Here is a 23601-nt window from a genome sequence, read left to right on the forward strand (position 1 = left end):
CACCTTCAAATCATGTCACTCAATGTTATTACTTATACTTTTGGAGTATTGTTAATTCTTAGGCTGTTAACAATGTAAAAACATATGATTGCAGTCACAGATTCTGCATGGACTTCATAAATTTTACAATTCTCCCTTCACCTATATCTATTGTATGGATAATTCTTAAGTGTCCTTAGCCTTAAATTCTGCCAACCCAAAATTCCTTTGACTTTGTTTTTACTGTCACTAGCATTGCCCTAATTGTCTTAGTTAGTTTCTGTACATCATATGTATCCTGTATCTTGATCATTTATGCTACACAGTTTATCAAGTAGCTGAGCATGTCTGGAACTTCACACATAACAATACTTTGTATGTTCAAACTGGTATCCCAGTTTATTGCATCTGATAAATCATCTTGCTTTTTAGATTAACTTCTCAAAAGACCAAGGGAAGGGGTGGTCTCAAAATCATTATCCATCCCATCTTACATGGTCCCGATATCTTAAGTGATGACTGGATTATCAAATTGCATTCTGTGAAAAGGTTTACAGATGAGGACAGACATATCTGCAAAAGAAAGCTATGTTTGTACAGTGCAGCCCTCCTGCCAGCCATTACTTCACTTTTGTAATGGAAATGCCATCTCCACTAACTGCTATATGGCAAACACATGTGAACCACAGACCAACTTATTCCAGCTTTCTTCAATTTGGGCATTCAAAAGAGCCACAGAAAGGAAAAGTTATCAATAATACATTAATTGTCCCTGTTGTAGTCTTCTACAGCTCCCATGATATCTCTCAGTCTTGTCCAGCTGTTTTCTCTCACTCTCTATCAAACAATCCCTGGCATATTGCCAAAGTCATCATAATTCCTTGCTTCACTTAGGAAACTATTTCATGTGCATTTAACTACACCATCAGACTGTTGCTCCTGAATTTTTTAGGTAATGATACCCTAATTGCTATGGGTCCCACGTCTGGTACCAATCTGTACAACCTGGAGTTTAATAGCAATGATAACTAAGCTATGATAAACTATGATAAGGATAAAATAAGCAGTTGAGTATTCGTAAGTAATTTAAAAAAACTTTAATATTATTAAGAAACAGCACTTCTGATATTATACATTAGCTAAATAGACAGGATATATCCTCAGAGAGTTGAGAATGGTACACTGATGCTGAAAGAAAATTGGACAGCTCCCCTATTTCTTACAACTGTGCGATACCATTCTTGATTGTGTGTGAAATAATTTTGTTCCAATATGCCATGATCAGGTTGGTATTTCAATAGTTATCATTTCTCCTTTATGCTGTATAATTATAGCATACTTTGCAAAGAAACACCACTCATTACAAGTTTCAATGTCTTTGTGGATGTCTATCTAGTACACAGCTGATCTGACCCTGAATTTCCACTTAAGTATTCTTTGTATCCTTTGAATATCTGGTGAAGAAGGTCTGACTGCATTATTTTAAGTAGTATTGTTCTGGATCCCAGAACCAGCAAAACACCATCTCCTAGTAAGATGCCATCTCTCACAGACCAATGGTACATATAACTGGCATATTTGCTGTACTTATTAGCTCATGCCTTGATCACTGCTGAAAGATCATGTGTATTCTTTCATTTGCCTGTTTCATCTCTATTTTGACTGTTGTTGTGGCGTTATGTCCAAAAGATGATACATCTCTGTTCCTGGATCTTTTATCTCATGTTCTTCCTGTGACAACTGAGATAAGGCATCTGCAGCACAGTTTCTTTTCCTAGCTTGTATTTCAGACTGAAATTGTAGCCTTGAAATGTTGACCCTTGCAGTCTTTCCAGTGCTTTATATGGATGTTACTTGTAGATCTGCTCAAGTGAACAATCATCATTCTCCAATGTGAATTTTCTTGTAGAGCTGTATATGGACGTTCTCACATCTACCCATGACTGCCTAAAATTCTCTTGCTATGATTCCGTGCATAGTTCCAGCCAATTTTAAAACTTTGGACACAAATACCATTTTCTTTCCCTTTTTGTAACAGGGGAGCTGTTGATCCTTTAGTAAATCTATTTTTAGAGTAACAGGTTTTTTTCTTGTAGTTTTTACTCTTTTTCTTAATATTCATGAGATGTGGCTACTGCTGTATGGGTCACCATTTATTCCCCATCCCTAGTTGCTCTTGAAAATCATGATGAGCTATATTTTTGGGCAATGCTGTCCACTTGATGTAGGTAGAACACAATGCTTTAGGAAGGACATTCAGGATTTTGATCCAGACACACTAAACGTTCAGCGACATATTTCCTAGTCAGGATAGTGGGTGACTTGGAGAGGAACTTGCAAGTTGTGGTCTTCCCCTGTATTTGCTGCTCTTGTCCTTCTCGATGGTAGTGAGTTTGGAAGATTCTGTCTAAGGAACTTAGTGAATTTCTGCACTGCATTTTGTAGATGGTACACACTGCTATTGAGCACTACTGGTGGAGGGAGTGGATCCTTGTAGATGTGATACCAATCAAATGTGCTCCTTTGACCTGGATGATGTCAAGCTTCTTGGGTGTTTTTGAAGCTTCGCAATCCGGATAAGTGGGGAATATTCCATCAGACTCATGACCTGTGTCTTGTAGATCGTAGACAGGCTCGGGGAGTCAGGAATAACATTATCTTGAAGTTGCATGGCTGCTGAAAAGTACCGTGTACTTCTGGTTGTTACATCACACCATGACTATTATTTCTGGAAGCCACTGCTATGCTTCAAATTTTGAGGTCTGCAAAGGACAAAGAAAAGATAGGAAGAGGTAACTTTGGTTATGAGATGAATCCTCACAGCAGGGTTTCTAGCCTCTGACGTGCTCCTGAAGGCACAACGTTTATATGGCTTGTCCAGTTCAGTTTTGGCTTAATGGTAACCCCAAGGATGTTGATAGTGGGGAAATCTGTGATGGTAATCCCATTGAAAATGAGGAGCTAATGTTAGATTCTGTCTTGAAAATCATTGCTGGCATTATGTATCACAAATGTTACTTGCCACTTGTCATCCCTTCCCTTGCTGCATTTGGTTGTTGGCTGTTTCATAGACGTCTTCCTCCTTACTAGTTTGAGTTCCATGCAACTCCTCATTTATGACTAATCACTAGAACTGAACATCATCATTAAGAATGTCTTGTAAATTTGATGGATGTTCTGGCATGTGAGGTAAGAAAGAACTCATGTGCTGGATCAAGCCAAGGAAACTTCTCAAGTCTCTCCTTTCTCTTGGTGCTTCCATCTCTGAAATAATAATGCACTATCAGTAATCACCTAATTAAATCAGTTACATACATTATTCTAAAGCAATGAATTCTGTCACCTTCACTTTCCTACTTTTATCCTTTTTCTACAATCATGATCTTTTCTATTTATACTATAGATGAGGATATCATCAATTATGTCAACCACTCCTTTGCACCCTCTCTATCAATCTTCTATTCTCAGCTGAACAGATCCTGGCTCATTGGTGACAGAGTAGTAATATCACTGGACTCGTAATCCAAACGCAGTCTAATACTCTGGAGATAGCGGTTAACATCCTATTATGGTGCAATTTAAATTCAATTAATTCAATTGGAATTCAAACCAACAGTGACCACAGTAACTTTCATCAATTGTAAAAACCCACCAGGTTCACTACAGCCCTTTAAGAAAGGAAATATGCAATCCTTACCTGGTCTGGCTTCAGACTTCAGACACAGCAATGTGGCTGGTTCTTAGTTGCCCTGTGTAGTAGCCTAAATAACATTTAAACATTGTATCCAACACAAATGTTGTAGTCTGAGGCAGGAACCTAGGATTATGTGGGAAGCAAGAGAGGAAATTGCAGTACCGTTGGCAATGATCTTCTCGTCTTCACTGGCAATGGGGGTGGTACCAGGGGACTGGAGAGTAGCGAATGTTGTGCCCCTGTTCAAAAAAGGGAATAGGGATAACCCCGGGAATTACAGGCCAGTTAGTCTTACTTCTGTGGTAGGCAAAGTAATGGAAAGGGTACTGAGGGATAGGATTTATGAGTATCTGGAAAGACACTGCTTGATTAGGGACAGCCAGCACGGATTTGTGAAGGGTAGGTCTTGCCTTACAAGTCTTATTGAATTCTTCGAGGAGGTGACCAAGCATGTGGATGAGGGTAGAGCAGTGGATGTAGTGTACATGGATTTTAGTAAGGCATTTGATAAGGTTCCCCATGGTAGGCTTATGCGGAAAGTCAGGAGGCATGGGATAGAGGGAAATTTGGCCAATTGGATAGAAAACTGGCTAACCGGTCGAAGTCAGAGAGTGGTGGTAGATGGTAAATATTCAGCCTGGAGCCCAGTTACAAGTGGAGTTCCGCAGGGATCAGTTCTGGGTCCTCTTCTGTTTGTAATTTTTATTAATGACTTAGATGAGGGAGTCGAAGGGTGGGTCAGTAAATTTGCAGATGATACGAAGATAGGTGGAGTTGTGGACAGTGAGGAGGGCATTTGTCGTTTGCAAAGGGACTTAGATATGATGCAGAGCTGGGCTGAGGAGTGGCAGATGGAGTTCAACCCTGTCAAGTGTGAGGTTGTCCATTTTGGAAGAACAAATAAGAATGCGGAATACAGGGTTAATGGTAGGGTTCTTCGTCAGGTGGAGGAACAGGGGGATCTTGGGGTCTATGTACATAGATCTTTGAAAGTTGCCACTCAGGTGGATAGAGTTTGTAAGAAGGCCTATGGAGTATTATTGTTCATTAGCAGAGGGATTGAATTCAAGAGTCGTGAAGTGATGTTGCAGCTGTACAGGACTTTGTTAGGCCACAGTTGGAGTACTGTGTGCAGTTCTGGTCGCCTCACTTTAGGAAAGATGTGGAAGCTTTGGAGAGGGTGCAGAGAAGATTTACCAGGATGTTGCATGGAATGGAGAATAGGTCGTACGAGGATAGGTTGAGAGTTCTCGGCCTTTTCTCATTGGAACGGCGAAGGATGAGGGGTGACTTGATAGAGATTTATAAGATGATCAGAGGAATAGATAGAGTAGACAGTCAGAAACTTTTTCCCCGGATACAACAGAGTGTTACATAAATTTAAGGTGAAGGGTGGAAGGTATAGGGGAGATGTCAGGGGTGGGTTCTTTACCCAGAGAGTGGTGGGGGCATGGAATGCGCTGCCCGTGGGAGTGGTAGAGTCAGAATCATTGGCGACCTTTAAGCGGCATTTGGATAGGTACATGGATGGGTGCTTAATCTAGGTTAGAAGTTCAGCACAACATCGTGGGCCGAAGGGCCTGTTCTGTGCTGTATTGTTCTATGTTCTATGTTCTAGTGAGCCTGTTGACAGTTTAACAAAGATTGGAAAGTACCGCCCAATAAGTAACTTGAACGAAACAGACAAACTGCTGAAAGATATCTTATTTGGAGCTCTGCACACTTTGACTTGACAAATAGATTTCATTAGAAAGGACAATCTGACATCCTTGGAGAAAGTATGACTCAGTTCCGGAATAATTAGGGATAAGCGACAAATGTTGGCCTTGCCAGTGATGTTCATGTAGTTCCAGGAATTTTTACCCAATCACAGAGCTTGTTGGATATCGTCAACATCAAGGTTCCTATTTCGGGCATCAAGCTTGCTGGAAGTGTTTATCCTGGCCAGTACCAATATGGGATGGTGATTCCTCTTTATTGGTGATTAAGTTCTTTGGGAATAGTTATCCACTGACATCTCTTTTACTACAATGGAATTTATCCAATCTGTTAGTGACTCTGGCAACCACTTTCTTCTAGCTCTTGGAGCTTACTGTCAAGGCTTCGTTTGAGTTCTATCAACATTTTACTTGGGGATGAATCATGCATTTCTTCGCAGATTAATCATAACATTAAACGAGATAGAGTGGTGCTGGAAAAGCACAAAGGTAAGGCAGCATCTGAGGAGCAGGAAAATCAACGTTTCGGGCAAAAGCCCTTCATCAGGAATGGGCTTTTGCCCAAAACGTTGATTTTCCTGCTCCTTGGATGCTGCCTGACCAGCTGTGCTTTTCCAGAACCACTCTTATCTAGACTCTGATTTCCAACATCTGCAGTCCTCACTTTTGCCTAGTAGTATTATACTGACAATGTACAAAGCATCCAATTATCTCGATAAGATTGGTACCAGATTTTCCTTGCTTCCAGTCAAAGTGTGTTTTTGAATTAATGTACCTCCTTCACCTTTTAGCATTTCGACAAAAGCTGTGGTTCATCATAGCTGCTCAAGCCATGGAGTGCAGGACCAATTGTTTTAGTGACACAGAACATACAGCTAACATCTTTTCCTTTGAGTTCTTCTGATTTGGGTTGCTCCTAGCTGTTGAATCCCAGATCTTCTGCATCCATTGGCATGATATTACTTAGTTTTATGGCATCTTTCCTTAGGGGACAATTTTATTTCAAATTTTCAGGAAAGATCTCCTGGTATAACCTGTGAGCATTACTTTGTGCCCTGGTGGTATACACCAGGGGAAGCACAGTGGCTCAGTGGTAGACACTGCTGCCTCACAGGTTCGATTCCAATCTTGGGCGACTGTGAGTGTGGAGCTTGACATTCTCCCCCTGTCTGTGTATGATTCCTCCAGATGCTCCAGTTTCTCCCCACAGTCCAAAGATGTGCAGGTCAGGTGAATTGCCCATGCTAAATTGCCTATAATATTAGGTGCATTAGTCAGAAGGACATGGGTCTGGGTGGGTCACTTTTCGGAGGGTCAGTGTGGACTGTTGGGCTGAAGGGCCTGTTTCCACACTGTAGGGAATCAAATCTAATCTAATCTAAAAGACACTTCCAATGTTGTGAAATTGTCCTTTCAGTAACATTTTAAGAAAACAGATGAAGGGTCAACAGATAGCTCATTTGGAGCTCTGCACACCTTACACATCACAAATGGATTTTATTGGCAAGGACAATCTCACAAAATTGGAGGTCCAATGAATGGCCAACAACTATGACGTGCATGGCTTCTTCATTGTCAAGACCGCCTACAGACCAAACATGCAAAACCTCATCCTACTGCTGGCCAAGGATGGAGTGACTCTTATCAAAGACAAAGAAGCCATCCTTTCAGTAATGGATTGTTCATAAAATCCATTTGTGATGTGCAAGGTGTGTAGAGCTCCAAATGAGCTATCTATTGACCCTTTGACTGTTTCCTTAAAATTATTTATTGGGCTGCATTTTCTAATCTTTGTTAAATTGTCAACCGGCTCATTAGGTTCCTGCCTCAGACTACAACATTTTTGTTGAATACAATGTTGTAATGCTGTATGCTGAATTTCTCAAAAACAATTGTCTGGGTATCTCTGTCTTCTTCACTTATCACCCAACTATTAAATTTATTTGATCCTTTTTTCACAAAGGAATGTACCTAACACTATCCTCTTCTCTAGTGCTTTTTTGAAAGTTATTGAAGGTCATTGTACATTTTTATTTAAACTTTACAAACTCCTTAATGATTCATCACTTTCTAATTTATTTTTGGCTGTAGCTGAATGTTAGTTGATGGTTGAGGAAGACTTTGGCATTTACTTTTCCAATGGTCAACAGCAAGGAGATTCCCCTTTAGTTACCACAGTTGGACTTGTTCCCTTTTTTGAAAATGCTCACAACTGTGGCATCTCCGAGCACTCCTAGGATGCTCTCCTCATTCCAGGTATGGCAGACGATGACATGTAGCTGCAGGAGTATCTTTTCGCCTCAGCAGGGATACCATCTGCTCTAGTAATGTTGTTGTTCTTGAGCTGACAGACGGCCTTCTCTACTTCATACAGGGCTGGGGTGTTGCTGAGTTTATGGTGTGTAGCATACTGTGGGATGTGGTCAAGGATGCTCGGATTGACAGCACTGTACTGGTTGAGGAGGTCTCTGAAGTGCTCTTCCCAGCATTGTTTGATGGCTTCTTTGTCTTTGATAAGAGTCACTCCGTCCTTGGCCAGCAGTAGGGTAAGGCTTTGGGTGTTTGGTCTGTAGGCAGTCTTGACAGTGAAGAAAAAAACCATGCACATCATAGTTGTTGGCCATTTGTTGGACCACCAATTTTGTGAGATTGTCCTTGCCAATAAAATCTGTGATGTGCAAAGTGTACAGAGCTCCAAATGAACTATCTGTTGACCCTTATCTGTTTTCTTAAAGTTATGTGTTGGGCTGCATTTTCTGATCTTTGTTAAATTGTCAACAGGCTCACTAGGTTCCTGCCTCAGATGACAAAAATTTTGTTTGATACAACGTTTTAATGCTTAATGCTGAATTTTTCAAAAATAATTGTCTGGGTTTCTCTGTCTTCCTCACTCATCACCCAACTATTAAATTTATTGGTTCCTTCCTTTCACAAAGGAATGTACCTAACACTGTCCTCTTCTCTGGTGCTTTTTAGAAAGTTATTGTATGTCATTGTACATTTTTATTTAATTTTTATTGCATTCATTGGATCTCCAGTGCTTTCTCCAACCAGCACCTGTTCTTCATGTCGCGGGTACTTTATTGGACCTTCAGACGCCTGTAGGTCTGCCTTTTCTCTTCCGACTATAGGTGCTGTTTTACGCTCAGAAATGCCATGTGCTTCTAGTTTATCAGTTTTTGGATCTCATGATCTCTCTTGTCAAACCAGTCTTGGTGCTTCCTGGTTACATGAGCAACCAGGTTTATGCAGACATTGAAGATGGCAGCCTTGAGGGGGCACCAGAGGCAATTTGGTGTTGCTGAGGGTTGCAAAGGCTTGTGAAGCGGAGCACGAGGCTATCTTTTCTGAGTCTTTGAGAGTCTCTGTTGAAAGTCTTGCGGCACTGCTTCTGTTGGCTCCACTGCAGTGGAACTATGCTTATGTGGATCCTGGCTTAGATCAGTGATGGTCCATTGAGCAATCATCGGCTCCCGTCATGGCGCACGTGATTTTAACATCTTTCTGATCCCTTGCTCTGACGTAGTCAAGGATGTTCCGGGAGAGAGAGTAGTCAAGGCTGGTGTAGAATTCCTTTTTATCTTCAGCAGCTGCATCAAGCATTAGTGCATATGCACTCACACTCAATATCGTCACATACTGGTTCCAGCAAGGGTAAGTCAGAGTGTCATGAGGCAGAGGGAGTCCTTGAGTTGGTCCACCAATTCGTTTTTGATGATGAAGTCAACTGCATGGATGCAACACTCTTCGGTCTTGCCATTCCAGAGATAGGTGTATCCGCTACCTTGCTGTCTGAGCTGTCCTTTCCCTGCCACTGGGTTGCACTCAGGGCAGAGAGTTCCTGGAAAACGATGGCAGTGCGGAGTTCTAGTCTTTCACTGGCTGGAAAAACTGCTCATAAGGGTCCTGATGTTCTCAGTCTCACACTTCATCCTGAGAGTGTAGAAGATTCTTTTGCAAGAATTATCTCAACAAGGGGCCCAGGAATCACTTCCCTAGCTTGCTGCAATGTTCCATGGTATACCTGAGCAGGTCCCGGGAATTTATCTACCTTTATGCATTTTGAGATGTCCGGCACCTTTTCCTCTGTATTATGGACACTTTTCAAGATGCTGCCAAGTATTCCCCAAGTTCTCTAGCTTCCATATCTTTCTCCACAGTAAACACTGGTGCAAAATTCTTGTTTAGTACCTCACCTATCTCCTGCGGTTCCACACATAGGAGGCCTTTCTGATCTTATGGGGCCCTATTCTCTCCTTCGGTGCTCATTTGTCCTTAACTTGTAGAAACCCTTTGGAGTCTCCTTGACCTAATTTAGAGTCATCGAGTCATAGAGCTGTGCAGCACGGAAACAGACCCTTCAGTCCAACTTGTCCATGCTGCCCAGATATCCTAACCTAATCTAGTCCCATTTCCCAGCACCCGGCCCATATCCCTCTAAACCCTTCCTATTCATATACCCATCCAGATGTCTTTTAAATGCTGTACTTGTACCAACCTCCACCACTTCCTCTGGTAGCACATTCCATATACGCACCACACTCTGTGCAAAAAACTTGCTGTTCGGTCCCTTTTATATTTTTCCCCTCTCATCCTAAACCTATGCCCTCTAGTTCTGGACTCCCCCATCCCAGGGAAAAGATTTTGTCTATTTATCCTATCCATGCCCCTCATGATTTTATAAACATCTATAAAGTCATCCCTCAACCTCCAATGCTCCGGGGACAACAGCCCCAGCCTATTCAAACTCTGCCCATAGCTCAAATCCTCCAAACCTGGCAACATCCTTGTAAATCTTTTCTAAATCCTTTCAGGTTTCACAACATCCTGCTAATAGGATGGAGACTGGAATTGCATGCAATATTCCAAAAGTTTGCCAAAGCTATCTCATATTCCCTTTTTGTCTTACTGCTTTCCCTCTTATGTATACTGCTACTACCCTTATATTCCTCTGGAGATTCACTCAATCCCTGCTGTCTATACCTGAAATATACTAATTTTTTCCTTGACCGGAACCTCAATTTCTCTAGTCATCTAGCATTCCCTACACTTATTAGCCTTACTCTTCACCTAACAGGAACATACTGTTTCTAGACTCTTGTTATCTCATTTTTCAGGGCTTCCCATATTCCAGACATCCGTTTACTTGTGAGTAACTACCCCAAATCAACATTGTTAGTTCTTGTCTAATGCTGTCAAAATTGGCCTTTCTCCAATTTAGAATTTTAACTTTTAAATCAGAACTATTCTTTTCCATCACAATTTTAGAACTAATAGAAATATGATCACACCTCAGTCAGTTGCCCAGCCATAGATTAGATTACTTACAGTGCGGAAACAGGCCCTTCAGCCCAACAAGTCCACACCGACCCGCCAAAGCACACCCACCCAGACCCATTCCCCTACGTTTACCCCTGCACCTAACACTACGGGTAATTTAGCATGGCCAATTTACCTAACCTGCATATTTTTGGACTGCGGGAGGAAACCGGAGCACCCGGAGGAAACCCATGCGGACACAGGGAGAATGTGCAAACTCCACACAGTCAGTCGCCTGAGGCGGGAATTGAACCCGGGTCTCTGGTGCTGTGAGGCAGCACTGCTGACCATTGTGCCACCGTGCTGCCCACGATCCAACCCTTTATTTCCCAAGAGAAGGTCAAGTTTTGCTCCTCTGGTAAGTACATCCACATACTGAATGAGAACATTTTCTTGTACACTCTTAACAAATTCCTCTCCATCCAACCCTTAACACTATGGTAGTCTCAACCTATGCCTGAAAAGTTAAAATCCCCTACCATTACCACCCTATTACTTTTACAGATATCTGTGATCTCTATACAAATTTGACTATTGGGATGTCTATAGTAGACTCCCAATAAGGTGATCATCCCATTCTTTTTTCTCAGTTCCATGCAAATAACTTCACTGGACGGATTCCCCGGAATATCCTCCCTAAGTCCTTATGGGTCAAATGCTGGCAAATGAGACAAGATTAATTTAGGATTTCTGGTCAGCATGGATGAGTTGGACCAAAGGGTCTCTTTCCATTCTGTATGGTTCTGTGACCCTATGAGTTCTTTTAATGTGGGGAAAGCGTTGCACGCTGGCTATCACACGGGCTTAGCAGCACAAGATTTTGATCCAGTGACGAGGGGGAGACCAGGCAGTACTGTTTGGCCTTAGATTGCCTGTAGTGGAGTGCAGACAAACAGTTTGGTGTGGGGTAGTGCTTCCCACTGAGGCAGTGTGAGGTCTGAGAAGAGAGTGGAAGGAAGGAGAGAGGACTGGAAGAGCAGTCCGGCTGCTACTTTCGTGCTTATTGGCCTCACCTTTCCAGAAACAGATGTAGCCACCACCTTGTGCTGTTTGTAAATGAATGTTGATTGTAGCTGAGTGTTGGTTACTACTGTAATGGCAATGCGAGTGCATGTTTCACTCAATTTTTCTTTTACTTTCTGGCACTAATTATGATCATTTGTATCTAAATCTAATTAAACAGTTATTTCCTTTAAAATGTTTGTGGCTTACTCTCCAATGCCACTGCCGCTATGTTTTGGTTACTATATCCTATAAATTCAAAATATTTGTAGTATTAAACTCAAAATGTTAAATCCCCGAGTGTATTTCTTCCATGTCAGTTGGAAACTGATATATTGTTGCTTAGTATCTAACTTCAGTGCAGCAGTAAATGTGGCGCTCTGAATTTACACTTTCTCAACAATTGGTACCTATTTCTTTACAGGTAATGTTACAAAAAGAAAGCACCAAGGTTGTGAACAGTTGTTCAGTCTCAGACGGTTGTCAGGAAAAAGGAAGGATTCAGTGGTAAGGGAAAAAGGTTTGTCATTGGACCAACGGCAACAGTCTTCCCAATACTTAATTACAAGAGATCCTGCTAATCCAACACTAGATATCTGAGAATAGAGACAGTGAAGACATTGAGAGACCTGGTGGTGAGGGGAAGCTGCTATCTTCAGTGCAGATGTGGAAACTGCTGCTGCATTTTCAGATGATTTTGCCAATAGACAGCATGTGGTAAGAGTGAGGAGGGAGGCAGTGGGATGATTCCTAGAAGACCTCAGAGATGACAATGCAGTGATAGGAAGAGAAACCACTCTCACTGATTATCTTGTTATGATTAGATCGCTAAGAATGAAACTAAGTAATGAAGTCCCAATTCATAAGATGCTGGTGGAGAATCTGGTGGAGGAGGAAGATACGATCAGACATGTCCAAGGTTCAAACAGATGAAGAAGGATGAACAAAGATCTAAACAAAATCAACACAAAAAGTTTACAATTTCTTTAGTAAAGCAAGAGTTGTTAAATACATTCTGGGCCCCTCACAAAAAGCTACTCAATAACAATATTATAAATGAAAATAAATGTAGAAATGTTAAATAACTATGTAGTATCAATATTTGCAGTAGAGAACGAAGATAGCATGCCAAGTGTCTCAGGGATACTATTTATTTCTGGGAGAGGGAGCTCAACCAAATCTGATGCCAGTATATAATGGGAAGAAAGAGTGACAACCCAAGAACAAGAAGGTTTCTATTTCTGCGTTTTAAAGGAAGTAGGTGAAAGCATTACAGTTGTGATAACTATGATCTTCCAAAGTTCTGTCAATCCAAGAGCCGATACTTTAGATTTGAAAATTGCCTATGTCACTGTACAATTTCAGAAAGATGATAGCTTAACATTTGATGAAGGGAAATTATTAAAGTCTGTTACCAAAGATCATGTGACTGAAAACTTTCAGTTGAGAGCGCAAATGGCATGGATTGGTAAGTGTGAACTATACCTACTGAATTTGGTGGTACGTTTTGAAGAGATGTAATAAAGTAGTAGACAAAGGAATACTTGTGAATGTTATTACAGTGTCTAGAAGGCATTCACTTACACCGCCCTAAGAGATTTTTAGATTAAGTTAAAGCTCATGCAATTGATTGCCAATTATTGACCTAGTTAGGAGCAGCAGGCAACAGACTGTAAAGTTAATGCACAGGTTTTTGAACTAGCAGCAGGTGACTTGCGGCACTTAACAAGGATCTGTGCTGGAACCTTAATTATACATTGTATTTAATAATGGCTTTGATAGTTTACTATTGACACAAATATAAACAGCATTATAAGAATATAGATGGAAACATAACATTTACAAAAGAAAGGGCAAACCGGACTAATAGCTGGAATGAGCGAAGGTTACACAGGCTATGTTTGCACCTGCTGGAGTTTTAAGCTGACTTGACTGAAACATGGAATATCCCAAGCTGCCTTGATAGGGTAGGTGTGCAGAGGGTAAGGGTGTTTTGTCTTATGGGTGAATCTAAAACTAGACGTCTCCATTTAAAATAAGGAGTTACAGTTAGAACAAATAAGGCAAAAGTTTTCCTCTCAGAAGGTTGCAGATCTTTGAAATTCTCTTCCTGACAAGGTGGTTGGAGCTGAATCTTTGAATACTTTTAAGGCAGAAGTAGATTGTTCTTGGTAAGCAAAGGGTGAAAGGTAATGGGGTGGGCAGAAATGTGGATTTGTAGTTCGAATCAGATCAGCAGTGATTTTACTAAATGGCAGAGCAGGGGATAAATAGGATACTCCCAATCCTTGTTTGTGTTTTGTTCAGTATATTAATATATTTACGAGGCAAAGCTGTGGCAAATTGATTTCAGTAAGGCCATTTATGTTGGATCTTTTAAAAAAGCATAGACCAAAGTACTTTACTAAATGGTGACAAGATGGAAACAGTGGAGGTCCAAAGAGACTTCAGGTTACATGTAGATGGATCATTACTCTATTAAGGGCAAGTAAAAATATTTTTAAAAATCAAAAGATTCATATAATTTTAGCTTTATACCCAGACGACTAGGATAAAAATGGGTAGAATTTGGCAAGTAAAATCATAAAATGCCATGAATACTCAATAGATCAGAAACCATCTTTGCCAAGAGAAAAGGAATTATTATTTTAATTCAGTTAATTTCTGCCATTCTGTTGTTTAATATTCTGACCAAAGGTCATTGAGAGGGCTCTTTCCAGCACTTGAAAGACATGGGCAATGGCAAGTTGAGTGATAAAATATCATATTGGAAAATTGGGATTCTTGATTTCAAGGGAAGAAATCTGATTTTCCAACCAAGGTTTTAAAAGCAAGACAGGAATCTCACTAGTGAAAGGGAGAGACCTGTTGCATGTACGAGAATCTCATTATTACCTAATCTTGCCTCATTTATTTCCAATTTGTTGTTTTTTCAGGAAATGGAGGGAAACTAGGTGGCAACAAACTCTTGAAATAAAGGTCTGAGTGAGTACCTAGGCCACTCCAGCTCCTTGTTTGTTCCTCTACTCTCCCCCTTGGCCAGCAGTTCCCAAAATCTGAGGGTGCACTCCATGGACAGTGATTGCCTGCAACCTCTTTTCACAGAGGTTGGTATCAGACATGCACTAGCCTTGCCACAATATCAACTTACTTGGAATATGTTTGGCCACTTCAATACTGCACTATGGAGTGCAAAAACACCTTTCTTTGCAATGCTGCTGCCAGGCCACTTTGTGTGCAGAGATAAGCAACTGTCTTGTGAATCAGAACAAGGTACATCTCAGGGTTCTCAGCTTGCACTGTAGGAACTCACTCACTTTGCACTCTCAGCATCATTGCCTTCCCTTTTTTCCTGCATTGGTGCCTCTTTCAGAACTTACAACCTCACAGTTCTTATAACTTGCCTTGCCATTTAACTCATACTATAGCCAGGCAGCTTGTCATATTTGCCTGCAGTGATCAGTCAAATGAGTGGATTTGTTGGTGTTTGACTATGGCAATGTTAAATCTGCAGCATTTGCAGCTTATGGGGCAGCATACTGAATGTGCTTGTAACATTTGACAATGTCTGAAACTAAGAGCGGCCCTCAGTCGCATTGGAGGCTTGTTGTCAGGGATTCATTCACAGTAAGTCCAAAGCGCGGTCCATTATCAGTTTAGAGGTCATTTGGTCACTTAGGGCATTCAAGGGATGAGCTATGGTCAGTCCTGCAGGCCCCCTGCAACCTGTTTGGGGATTAGTATTGAGTCAATAGGGAAGCTGCACAGTTATCAGTGAAGGGTCTGGTCACTCCCCAAGTTGGTGAGGAGGGTGGACCATAATTGGTCCACATGGTCTGTTCACTGAAAGTCAAGGGGGTTATCAAGGGACACTACTGTGGTGAGAAAGTTGAAGACAATTGAAGGCAGCATACCAGGGTGCAGAGTGGATAATAATTGTTAAGTGGTCAATTCAGCATATAAGAGTAGGAGATGATAGATGGCAAGAAGTACTTTGGGAGGGGGCTTATTAACAGTTACCACCAACCTGGTATCGATAGGGAATAATGCATCATTATAACTAAGTTGTATGCCTGAACCGCAGGAGATAGCGAAGAGATGTACAGGTAAATATGAGTTGAGTGGGAACATGGGAAAGACTGAAACCCTTGAGATTGACAGGGAGAGCAAGGCAGGAAGGAACAGGAAGGTTTTAGGGAAGACACCCCAAACTGAGAGGCTGAGCCTACAACTCACTCCATGAAACATGACCTGGGTTACCTTTCAACTTCATCCAAATCACAATTGCGCAATCAACATGAAGTTCTTTTGCACTGACAGTGCAGAATATACATATACGCAATGTGAGAGCCTTCAAGGGGTAAAAGTTGTAAACAGATATTACACAGTACAGATATCAAGACATCTGTTATTACATTTTGCAGTCGATCTTGTGCATTGACTAAAAATTCTGGTCTCAAGCAATATTGTCCACATTACTCGACATTACAAGTTGATCCTCATAGTCACTGTGAAACACAAATAATGTAAGGTGAGCTTTAGAGTTTCACATTCGTTCCACAATTCACAAACACCTTTCAAGGTTTGTTAGGCTGCCTTGGGTAATGTGGGGTTTAGAGTTCAGAGAGAAATTCTCATTATTGTTAACACACATACAATCTCCTAGTGTGTGTGTACACTAAATAACTTCAGCAGCATCCATCTGAATCAGGCCAGTGAGAAAAGTTTGATGATGCCCAGCATGTCTGCAATGTAATGCCTTCTTTCATTGGGGTCAATAAGGGCCACTGATGTGTCCTTCACATCAGATTTCCATGCAGATCATGTCCTAGGCATTGTTGCAGTACAGCACAGAGGGAATGCTGTTTAACCTTTGGATGCTTTGCTCTGGACAGCTGGAAGACAGAGTTAGATTGTGTGATTAATGCTGTAGGTCCATGAAAGCTACAGCATTGTACTGAGCAGGAAAAACAGAACTTTCTTTAGAAACAATATAGACAGGACTTCTTTGACCATTTTTCAATAGCATGGAAATAAGTTAAGTCATTTGTTCACTGCCTGTAAATATTTTGATGCTGTTGAGGCCAGCATCCCCTGTGCAATTACAACTGCAAATGCAGCTCGCTAGTTTGATATGTTTTATACTTTTCCTGCTGTTTAACGAAAGTTAAAATTGAAGGTGCCAATGTTGGACAGGGATGCACAAAGTCAGAAGTCACATTTCAAATAAACCTGTTGGACTATAACCTGGTGTCATGTGACTTCTGACTTAATAAAAATTAAGATTACAAACTGATGGAAGCCCTCACAACATCTGATGCTCCCTCATTCAATTATGACTAATTTTCATGCTGAAATGGGTACTAGGTTTAGGAAAGCTATCATTCAGAGAGGGAGAAAACATCTTGTGGCAATAAGGATGACTTGCCTTTCTTGCTTCATTCTTATAGTTGCAGCTAAAGTTGCAGTTATTCTAAGAGCTGATGAAAAGTAAACTTATTTTAAAATATGATGTATTAACAATCAAGTTTCACCCATACCATCAATGTGCCTTTGTAAGGTTTACTTTTCCCCTCTCTCTTTATGTCTAGATGCAGTCCTAGGTCTGTAGCTGGGACGGTGGGAGTCTTCGCTGGGCCATCTGGGACCATTTGTGAGTGGAGAACTCAGACATGCTGAATGTTTCCTGCCCAGATGTGGATTCACTGCCCTTGGCTTGATCTTTTACAAAGTTGGGAAATGTAGGCAGGGTGAAGCTGGAAGGGCCGTACTTCTGCAGTGTCCTGAAAGGAGACCTCTGGGACCTATATGTAGTTCTAGCTGTGTGCTCGTTAACACCACGTTGACTCCTTGTGAAGGCAGGGCACCCAGAGTAAGTCCGTCATTCCCCTGTCGCTTTGCCATTGGTGTTGACCTCTAATAGCAATAATGATGGTGAGTGGGTCTCTGCCTTTTATTTGGCAGATATTGAGTGGCAGCTGCCAACTTATCCATGGAGACAGCCAGGCGGAAGCATGCCAGAGTTAGTATGGTGACAATCATGTTGTTGAACTCCCCTTGACCTTCGATCCAGTTTACAATGTCTTCAACAAACCTGCCTTCTGCTCCCTTTGTCTGTTTGTGCATTTTAACAAAGTTATTAATGGCCAGCACTGTGGGGATTCCTACTGCCTGGGGCTGAGCAGGTGCCTGGTCTTTGATAGTCCTTTGAATGCCAGAGATATGGTTAGTTTCTTCCTTTGCCAACCGCAGAGAGTTGGCAGTGATGTGCTCACCATATTGTGTTCCCAACGTTAACCTAGCTAACGTACACACTGAGCTGGTAGAGGGTACAACATTCAGCCTTGCCAATACATCTCTGAGGGATCTGTGTCTTCTTCCTCAGAGGTTGAGGGGATTATGATTTCCAGAGAAACCACTCTCTTCAAGGAGGGGGTGGAGGTTCTGCGAGAATGCCATTGGTACATGCAGGAAACTAGCAGGGTTGAGTTGCAAGATAGGAATAGTAGCTTGGGCATGTTGAGAGTATATTCACTGTGCTGTTAATGAGAGAGCAGCACATCCCTTAGAGTCATAGAGATGTACAGCACAGAAACAGACCCTTCGGTCCAACTCATCCATGCTGACCAGATATCCTAACCTAATCTAGTCCCATTTGCCAGCACTTGGTCCATATCCCTCTAAACCCTTCCTATTCATATACCTATCCAGATGCCTTCTAAATGTTGCAATTGTATCAGCCTCCACCACTTCCTCTGGCAGCTCACTCCATCACGCACCACCCTCTGCATGAAAAAGTTGCCCCTTAGGTCCCTTTTATATCTGTTCCCTCTCACCCTAAACCTGTGCCCTCTTTTTCTGGACTCACCCACCCCGGGGAAAAGACCTTGTCTATTTACCCTATCCATGCCCCTTATGATTTTATGAACCTCTGTAAGCTTACCCCTCAACCTCCGAAGCTGCAGGGAAAACAGCCCCAGTATATTCAACCTCTCCCTATAGCTCAAATCCTCCAACTCTGGCAACACCATGTAAGTCTTCTCTGAACCCTTTCAAGTTTCACAACATCCTTCCGATAGGAAGGAGTCCAGAATTGCATGCAATGTTCCAAAAGTGGCCTAACCAATGTCCTGTACAGCCGCAACATGACCTCCCAACTCCTAATCTCAGTGCTCTGACCAATAAAGGAAAACATACCAAACTTACCAAACGCCTTCCTCACTATCCTATTTGTGACTCCACTTTCAAGGGACTATGAACCTGCACTCCAAGGCCTCTTTGTACAGCAACACTTCCCAGGACCTTACCATTCAGTGTATAAGTCCTGCTCTGATTTGCTTTTCCAAAATGCAGCACCTCACATTTATCTAAATTAAACTCCATCTGCCACTCCTCAGCTCATTGGCCCAATTGAGCATTGTACTCTGAGGTAACCTTCTTAGCTGTCCACTGCACCTCCAATTTTGGTGAAATCTGCAAACTTATTAACTATACCTCCTATGTTCACATCAAAATCATTTATATAAATGAAAAAAAGCAGAGGACCCAGCACTGATCCTTGTGGCACATCACTGGTCACAGGCCTCCAGTCTGAAAAGCAACTCTCCACCACGACCTTCTATCTTCTACTTAATAGTGAATATTACTTGATTGCCATAACATGGAGGTCTCAGTATCACCACATGAACTGACATGGTCCTCTCCTGCTAAGTCAAGGACTGCCATATCTGGTGATGGGACGAATGTTGGACATCCCACCATGTCTTCATTTTCTCTGGCCCATTGTTGACTATTCTCTCCTGCAATGAGACAAAGGGATTGATTGAGGTGAAAGTGATTGGTACAATTGTTGGTGCAGGTGGGAGAACGTTGGTGAGTTATCCTGAGTGAGTGATTTGGAAGCATTGAGGGTAGGAAAGATTAGGGTGTTGGGATGGGTGAGTGAGTCTCTCATCCCCCTGTCGCCTAGCCATTGGTGTTGCCCTCTAATAGCAATAGTGATGGCGAGCAGGTCTATGTCTTTGGCTATAGAGTGAAATTGCTGCGTACATTGGTGAAAGTGGTTGACCTTGATGCTTGTAAAAAGTGACTGCATTAGCACAGTTAGAGAATGTCACATAGTAGAGAGAAGACAGTGGCATTTTCCCTTGCATAGCGGACAAGGTCCTAAATCATCTTCCTGCCCTACTGGACATTCCTCTGGATCATAAACACTACACTAATAGACAATAGACAATAGACAATAGCCAATAGGTGCAGGAGTAGGCCATTCTGCCCTTCCAGCCTGCACCACCATTCAATATGATCATGGCTGATCATCCTTAATCAGTATCCTGCTCCTGCCTTATCTCCATAACCCTTGATTCCACAATCCTTGAGAGCTCTATCCAACTCTTTCTTAAATGAATCCAGAGACTGGGCCTCCACTGCCCTCTGGGGCAGAGCATTCCACACAGCCACCACTCTCTGGGTGAAGAAGTTTCTCCTCATCTCTGTCCTAATTGGTCTACCCCGTATTTTTAAGCTGTGTCCTCTGTTTCGGCATTCACCCATCAGCAGAAACATGTTTTCTGCCTCCAGAGTGTCCAATCCTTTAATAATCTTATATGTCTCAATCAGATCCCCTCTCAGTCTTTTAAACTCAAGGGTGTACAAGCCCAGTTGCTCCAGTCTTTCAGTGTAAGGTAGCCCTGCCATTCCAGGAATTGACCTTGTGAACCTACGTTGCACTCCCTCAATAGCCAGAATTTCTTTCCTCAAATTTGGAGACCAGAAACTGCACACAGTACTACAGGTGTGGTCTCACCGGTGCCCTGTACAGCTGCAGAAAAACCTCTTTGCTTCTATACTCAATCCGTCTTGTTATGAAGGCCAGCATGCTATTAGCCTTCTTCACTACCTGCTGTACCTGCATGCTTACCTTCATTTACTGGTGTACAAGAACACCCAGATCTCTTTTTATTTAAATTGATTCCGTTTAGGTAGTAATCTGCCTTCCTGTTCTTGCCACCAAAGTGGATAACCATACATTTATCCACATTAAACTGCATCTGCCATACATCTGACCACTCATCTAAACAGTCCAGGTCACCCTGTAATCTCCTAACATCCTCCTCACATTTCAGCCTGCCACCCAGCTTAGTATCATCAACAAATTTGCTAATGTTACTAATACCATCTTCTATATCATTAATATATATTGTAAAAAGCTGCGGTCCCAGCACTGATCCCTGCGGTACCCCACTGGTCACTGCCTGCCATTGTGAAATGGAGCTGTTTATCACTACTCTTTGTTTCCTGTCAGCCAACCAACTTTCAATCCAAGTTAGCACTTTGCCCCCAACACCATGCGCCCTAACTTTGCTCACTAACCTCCTATGTGGGACTTTATCAAAAGCTTTCTGAAAGTCCAAGTACACTACATCTATTGGGTCTCCCTCCTCCATCTTCAGAGTTACATCCTCAAACCTGGGTAAACATCTAGCTCACATACAACTGTCAGCATAAAACTGTACAGTCAATTACTATTGCCCTGGGAACAATTATGACCTTTTCATTTTACAATACTCTTCTGTGCCAGCTGCAATTGAGTCAGTGCATAAGCCAAAAGGTGCTTGCTTGTGTGTTGAAGGCTCTTGATATGTTTTTATCATTTGCAAACTTGGGTTTTGACGTGGAGAAGAATGCATAACTTCATTGAATTTTTTTTTGTGTTAAAAGGAAAACATGGTTTTAGTTTCATTCTTGACTTGTTCTGAGAGCAGGATTTGTTTTGTTTACATGCATTTAAATGAGGTCTTGAAAGTCTCGAGTGAACAGTTCTGTGCATTAGGAATAAAAAACAAGAAGATGCTAAAAACTGCTGTTACCCAGAAGCAAGAGTCATTCTATAACATCTGAATAATCCAGAAGTCAAGCAGTGTGCTGATTCATTTAGTCAGAAAATATCTATGACAGTAAAGGTGATGTTAGTCTAGCAATCTTCAAAATGTCAAGGCAGGACTGGGAAAAAGACTTGTTACTTCAAAGAAAACTTCAGAAATGCAAGATTACTTGTAGTGTTAGAAAGGAAAGTTTTCTACAAGGGCAGAAATCACACAACATCATGTCCTACAATGGTGTTAAAGATACAAGTTTAAGGACCATATTAGCTACTGAGAGAGTTGTGTTTAAGGCTTGGTTAAGGTCTCAGGAAGAGACATTAATCAAAGAAAATAGCATCAAGTCAATAGTAAAACTTGCCAAAAATAAACCAAGTTATAGCCATGTACGCTGAGCGATCCTTTCTGAGGTCTGAATGACCTTAGCGTTATTGTTTGGTTTGAAGATGTTGAATTTGTTTTTAACACTCATAATGAGACCTTTCCAAATAGTTCTTGTACACCGTGATATTGTTCATGAGTTTTTTTTGTGTAATAAACCTTTAATGTTCTTAAAAGCACAATGCCAGCCCCTCATGAATATGGTCAGTTACTGATTTCCATAATAAACAAATAAAATGTGTGGTCTGTCAGGTCTGATCTCACTCTGAGATCTGACTTAACTAGTACAGAGGAACCTCGATTACCTGGCATTTGATTATCCAAATATTGGATTATCCGGCAAGATCGCAATGTCCCGATGCTCGGCTAAACTATGTTATCTGGCATTCGATTATCCGTAATTTGATTAACAGAACAAAATACTCCCCACCCGTGTCCTTCAGATAATTGAGGTTTCTCTGTATTTCTTACAGCCCCTGCAGCACAGGTGTCAATCTATTAACTCTGAGCCAAGGTTACTGCGAATGCAGACACTTAATGTGGAGGTGTTCTGGTCAAAGTGGCGCAAACAAACATCCACAGTTGCAGTCCGTTACCCGCCCTTCCATTTTTGTTGTGTCTTTACAAATTAAGACATTTAATTAATTTTAAACAAATACCACATCTCCCAAACAGTTAGTTCTGCCAGTAAGCTTTACAATAAAGATTACAATAAATTTACAATGAAGAACTGACAATTAGCAGTAGTTGTAGGTAGTTGAGGGCTAATGATCACTGTATAAATTTGAATCTCATTAGGTTTGAAATGAGTATCAAGATGATGCTCTTAAGTGGTTTTTAATTGACCACTTAAGGGCCACAATTGGGACTGGTTTGAAATGTTCCCGCCCAGAATTAATTCAGGTGGACAGAAAGGCAGCAAGATTCGGGAAAAGGATCATCACACCTAATTACATTTCTTCCTTGTCTCTTAAATTGTCACTAGTGAGAGCAGAATATTCTCCCATAAGAATTGTTTTCTCTTCTTCCTGACACAAGATAACTGCGAGTAATTTTAGCCCTGGTTTTGGATCAGCCTAATTCACAAAAACCAGGCTGGAGACTCATGGACCTCTGTTTGTACACTTCATTGTTGTTACTTAGAACATTTAACTACAGCAGCAACCAGGCCGATTCATTTTAAACAAGTTTGAAATAACCGTTATAAACTAACTTTGCCATTGTCATTTTTACTTAATTTGTGGTTCATTTCTGTTAACTTATGGAGTCTTATATTCAAGCAGTGGCTAGGGCTTTCTCCTAAATGAGTCACAGTATAAATACAAGGCAGTAGGATTAACATCAAAAAACAATTAACTTATTATTATGATTTTGTGTTAGCAGTGTGTGTTAATTTCATGGTTTCTCACTGTTGGCTTCACTTAACATTATTATTTTATCAATGGTAAATTTAAACAGAATATGCATATAACGGAGAAACAAAAAAAGGACTTAACCTTCAAAACAATGTGATTTCAAAGGGATTCCTGATTGTATGACTTACCTTTCAAATATACCTTTCACTTAGCTGACTTATTTTATATTCAAGGCCCAATATTTTGATATTGCAGATTCAATGAAACATTTT

General features: G+C 41.3%; 1 protein-coding gene across 13 annotated transcripts in view; it reads left to right on the forward strand.

Annotated features, from left to right (window-relative positions):
- Positions 1–23601, forward strand: part of lrrc7 (leucine rich repeat containing 7) — a 617417-nt gene that overhangs the window by 139953 nt on the left and 453863 nt on the right. For 2 of the 13 annotated variants that reach the window (XM_072574142.1, XM_072574146.1), the window contains exon 2: positions 17304–17365. The exons of 10 other annotated variants lie outside the window; for them this stretch is intronic. The gene's annotated coding sequence lies outside the window, so the exon portion shown is untranslated. Of the gene's footprint in view, positions 1–17303; positions 17366–17479; positions 17585–23601 lie in introns of those variants that run through there. One more of the 13 variants, XM_072574145.1, reaches the window with a different exon arrangement.

This window comes from Chiloscyllium punctatum, chromosome 7 (genome assembly GCF_047496795.1).
Source record: "Chiloscyllium punctatum isolate Juve2018m chromosome 7, sChiPun1.3, whole genome shotgun sequence".
In the NCBI taxonomy this organism is placed as follows: domain Eukaryota; kingdom Metazoa; phylum Chordata; class Chondrichthyes; order Orectolobiformes; family Hemiscylliidae; genus Chiloscyllium; species Chiloscyllium punctatum.